General features: G+C 42.5%; 1 pseudogene; it reads right to left on the bottom strand.

Annotated features, from left to right (window-relative positions):
• Positions 1 to 739: 739 nt before the first annotated feature.
• LOC147003615 (ubiquitin carboxyl-terminal hydrolase 29-like) lies at positions 740 to 4,965 on the bottom strand (annotated as a pseudogene).
• Positions 4,966 to 5,458: the final 493 nt, after the last annotated feature.

Below are 5,458 nucleotides of genomic sequence, written 5' to 3'. Positions count from 1 at the left end.
TGTGTAGGCTTACAAGAAGGCAGAACACTATATATTTATATATATATATATATATATATATATATATATATATATATACACACACAGTAAATGAGTAAACCTTTAGAAAGTTAGATCTTGCTCATCCATCAGTTTATGGGTGTTCATGTGATAGCTTCCCTAGAGGGCAGAGGCAACTCAGCGGAGTTGGGTCATGGGGCTTGGTGGCAGGTGGTTACCCAGAGTCCTTAGAGTGCTTTTCAATTTGCAAATACTATCTATTTTACTTCCTGTGTAACTTTAATGTACCCTGTAATTCTGAGAAGCACAAAACCAGGTGGTGGGCAACTATATGATCTCATCGATGAGTCACAAACACATATGGAAAACAATGGTTTTAATAAATTGACAAAACAACAACATATATGAATTTAGGGGGAAAAAAAACGAGGAACCTCTGGATGACATGAGCGATTTATATACACTAAAATTTAATAGGACACTCCACACACCAAATAAATGTTTCTCAAACTTTTAAGTAACTACTGGTATTGTTTCTGACATTGAACCCCAGCATTTGAACTTGTAATTGGTTCCTTGCTGTGTTGTATTGGTTCAGAACAACGTTTAAAAAGCATCATGCTTTGCTCATACGGATAGCACACACACTAAAATTAGAATGAAAGCCAAGAGATGGCTTAGTGTTTAAAAGTGGAAACTGTCCTTGCAGAAGACCTACGTTCAGTTCCCATCACCCAAGTCAGGCAGCTTACTATCACTTGTAATTCCCATTCCGGGTGATCCCGTGCCTCCTGTCTCCAAGGACACATGTGCTCATACCTAACATAGGTATTGGGAAGTCAAGCTTGGGTCCTCTATGAGAGAAGTTTGCACTCTCAACTACTGCACCATCTCTCCAGATCCCCTATTACATTAACAAATGGTACTCTCAAAATGATGAGTTTTCTTAACATCCGTGAATAAATTAAAACCACCACAAAACAGGAAAAGCACCATTTAGCCTTATAGGAAAGAATGGTGCATAGCCTGCATCAGCAAGGCCTGTGTTTCTGTTCTAATATGTCCGTTCGTTGTTTTATGCCAAGTTTTCATCTTGAGCTATGTGACTCTTCTTCGTTTTAGGCAGGATTTAGAATTCTTCCAGGATGTATGTAAGGCCGTTAAGCAATGTTGAGAAGTAATCAATGTCCCTCTTTTCCTCCTTAGATGTGCTAAGGACCTTGCACTCAGATGCCTTTTTCAACAGTTCCTCAAAAATCTCATTATGCATGTAAAAGAAGATGTATCCGCTGTTTAGCCTGTTCTCCTGAATGGAGGGATCTGAACTCTCGAACACTTGGACATCACTGTAAAGGAGCCAGGCTTGCCTTTGAAAGTCATACACATCACTTACGTAATGGCCTGAATTTGGGGAGCTCCCAAAGTGGCTGACAACACTGACGAGCCTGTAATTCTGAAGATCATCTCCCATCTCCCCATCTTTGGAATCATCAGAACCAAATGCAAAGGAATGTGGGTCATCTTCCTGCAATTCTGGAGACCTACTCAGGTCCTTCTCTGGGTCTTCCTGAGAACTAACACTTGCAAGGGATGCCGGTAGAAACAAACCCTTGATTCGACTTCCATGATTCTGGTAGAGTTTTGACAACTCAGTGCGGCCATCTGACTTTCCATATATGTTAATTTTCTCATAGTTCTTAAACTCTGGATTCTCTGGAACCTCTTGAAGACCCATCTCTGCAAGACCTGGATCTTGGATGCTCAGAGGCTCACAGAGCATAGGAAGAAAGCTGTATCCGTCACCGATCATTGAGTCAGTTGCTAGTGATGTCTTTTGTCTGAGTATCCTGTTTTCTGTCTTCACTAGTTCTGGCTCCAGCATGGAACCACTTTCCAGGCCTCTCTGCTGCTGCTCCTCACTTGCATCTTCATCCTCATACATTATCTGGAAGCTTTGTATTTCAGCATCTACACTGGATCCAACCTGTAGAACCATGGGGTCACAGGATTCTGAAGTCACCTTCTTAGATGACATTGACTGGTTGAAGATCCCAGGCATCATCCCTTGAGGGATATCTGGGGATGTATTAGCCAAGGGAAATGGTAGCTTCCTGTTTTCATGGCAGTGGGAAGATATATTTAAATACTTAGAAATCTCAACTGGCTGCTCACTCTTTACCGGCAACAAGTCAGTGGTAACTTGGTAGCGTTTCAGATGAACAATGAGGACCCTGGGGAGTCTCCTCAATGTGTACTTGAGAACAGAATTCTTGTTCTTGCATTTCTCACAGTTATGCTCAATTTTTTCTGGTGTAAAGAAAAGATTGAAAGACTTTTGAATTGATAGAGGGTGTGTTTTTGTCCCATGGTGCAGGTCAATGGAGAGGTAATTACTCACTTCGGTTTTGATAGTAGCCTCACCACAGCCTTCACAGATGATGGAGCTATGCAGCTCAAATTCAAAATTAGCACCAACGGGACAAACAAACCTTTTGGCGCCAGCAGACCCAGCACATGTGTTTCTCCTCTCAGTATCCCACATGGCATTTACTTTTTCCATGTTCAGTTTCAGCTGGTCTAAACACAGACTTAAAAACTCATGGGCATCGTTCTGTTCATTGCCCGAGAATGTGTCTGCAACTGTGGAAATGGACTTCTTTACACTGGTGAGTAACTCCCCCTTGATCTCTACATCCCGAATGTCTTTCAAGACAAGGAGCTGGCTTAAGGGCATGATAAGGTCATCGTAGGAGACTTTCTCCCATGGGATGCCTTGAGTGAGTAAGTCCTTTGCAAAGGTTGGAATCCCAAAGACAGATTGTAAAATGGAATTCATGTAACAAGTATTTCCCAAATTTGGGAAGCCTTCACGTTTTAGTTGATTTAGGTAAGGGTCAGGAAGAGATTGGACTCCGTTATGTGTTATGATCTCCAGTCCAAATATTGATACATCTCTGTCATCAGAGCATGTCGCGATTGGAAGGATAGTGCCATCTAGGTTAGCCCTTCCATAGGATTTGGAATTGAAAGCAGGTTCAAGTTTCCAATTGGTACGCTTTTCTTGTTCTCTTAAGGTCACAGCTTTCTCTGCTTTGCCGCCTCTGTTCCTGGAATAATATCGCCTGGATTTCTTTTTTTGGTCAGGAGTATTTTCTTTGGGAATGTCCTTGTTCACTTCTGCACTGGATGAGGATGGTTCTGTCTTCCTCTTCCTGCCTTGTTTTTCTCCTCTCTTTTGGCCGCCCGTGGTGTTTGACATACAAAGTGGCATCTTGCGGGACAGTGATGTCCCACTTTCTGGAGTGGTATTCAGGCATCCGCAGGCTGCCTCCTGGTGCTCCCTGCAAAATGGATCACTGCTTTCAAGGTCATCCTGACTACTCATGGGCTCCATGGGCTGCTGGGACTCACATGGAGTAGACGAATCCAGGAATGATTTCAAATGTTCAACATCTGCAGAGGATAACTTGTCGATGAGTAAGGATGTGTCGTCTCTCAAAGTTAAGTCCAGGATGATACAGTCCCAGCTCACCACTAACCACTACGCCTGTAACATTATCACCCAGCTGAAACACCCTTCTCCTTTCTTCCAATTTGAAAGAAACCACCAGATTAACTTTCTGTTTTCTTTCTACTATTTCGATGACTGCTTCTTTCCACTGAGATGCCCTGGTGTGCTTGCTCCTGTTTGTGCTGCGGATCTGGACCAAACCATTTATCTTTAGGTGAGCCATTCTTTCTTCACAAAAAAGCATGCACAATCTAAAAACAAAACACAAAAACACAACACACATAGGCACTGTAACTCAAAATGTATCTATTATAATGTTGGGGGGGGTGTTGGTTAAACTCTTAACTGACCACCATCAGCTTTTAGTCTTCTCTTTATGCCTTAAGTAAAACACTATGGAAAAAACAAAAACTTACTATGGAAAAATTTAATATTTAAATTTTTGTTTGTTAATTACAATTCATAAAAATTGGGAGTTACTTATATCCTTTTACTAAAAATCAAGTGTGTGTGTGTGTGTGTGTGTGCATTTGTGCATGTGTGTGCATTTGTGCATGTATGTGCAGTGCCCTCAGAATCCAGAAGAGGACAACAGCTCCCCTAGAACTAGAATTACAGGCAGTTATTTATTAACTACCCAGTGTGGGGGGCTAGAAACTAAACTCCAGTCCTCTGTAAGATAGTATGTGCTCTTTACCATTGAACCATCCCTTTAGCCTTAATTGTGCCCATTCTCTGGAGAACACGATTGGAGCTCTCCCCTGTTGCAAAGTTAATTGTGACAGTTAGTTCTATTTGAAACCTTGCCACAACCTATGATCAATGAGAGTCTCAATGCATTTTTATCTAGATCAGGTTGGCCCAGGGAGATTGTCTTGTTTAATTACTGTGGAAAGACCCAGCTTGAAAGGGTGTGTAGCACTACTCCCTGGTGTGGGGAACCAAACTAAGTTAAGAGTAGAGACAGGGGCTGGTGAGATGGCTCAGTGGGTAAGAGCACCCGACTGCTCTTCCGAAGGTCCAGAGTTCAAATCCCAGCAACCACATGGTGGCTCACAACCATCTGTCACGAGATATGGCGCCCTCTTCTGGAGTGTCTGAAGACAGCTACAGTGTACTTACACATAATAAATAAATCTTTAAAAAAAAAAAAAGAAAGAAAGAAAAAAAAAGAGTAGAGACAGATAGCTGGGCATCAAGCTCCTATGCCTGCATTCATTCTCTACCTTACGCTGTGGCTATCACATGGCCAGCTGTTTCTAGTTCCCTACAGTGACAGACTGTGTGACTGTGTGACTGTGGACTAAAGTGGACCTTTCTCCTCTAAGTTTGTTTGTTTGTCAGTCAGAGTGCTTTATCATAACAATAGAAATGATAACACCAAGTACCAGAAGTAAAATGCTGTGGTGTTGGGCTCCGGTGCTTCTGCTCTTTTCACTGGTGAGGCTGAGACAATGGAAGTTTTTGTCAAAGTTGTAAGTGCTGCTGGCTTTCTGATTGCAGATTCCAGACGCAGACCCAAGTCCTGCAGTGGTTACAATGGTAATAATCAAGGAGTGTAAAAGAGCAAACATATATTTGGACTGAAGATAAGGCTCACATTTAAGGCACTCAGCATGCAAAAGGGCCCTCATTCATTCAATCCCTTCTCTCTCTCTCTCTCTCTCTCTCTCTCTCTCTCTCTCTCTCAAGCATTGTGATTGTATCACTAGAATTACAGCACTTGAGATGCTAAACCAAGAAACAGACAGACGTGAGACAAGAATGGGATATGTGATGAGACGGGCATGGGGTGGGAGGCAGAGAAGAGATCAGGGAAAGAGAAAGGAAAGAGAGAAGGGAGTCAGTCTGAGGCTAACCAAGACTATGTTAGACTGGTGTCAAAAAACTAAACACAGCTGGCAAGATGGTCCAGTGAGTAAGGGGCTTGCCGCCAAGCCTAACGAC

Source organism: Mus caroli, unplaced genomic scaffold (assembly GCF_978045245.1).
Source record: "Mus caroli unplaced genomic scaffold, Mus_caroli_1 scaffold_8, whole genome shotgun sequence".
NCBI classification, from domain to species: domain Eukaryota; kingdom Metazoa; phylum Chordata; class Mammalia; order Rodentia; family Muridae; genus Mus; species Mus caroli.
The sequence above is the reverse complement of the archived record's forward strand: the minus strand, read 5'-3'. Positions and strand labels throughout refer to the sequence as shown.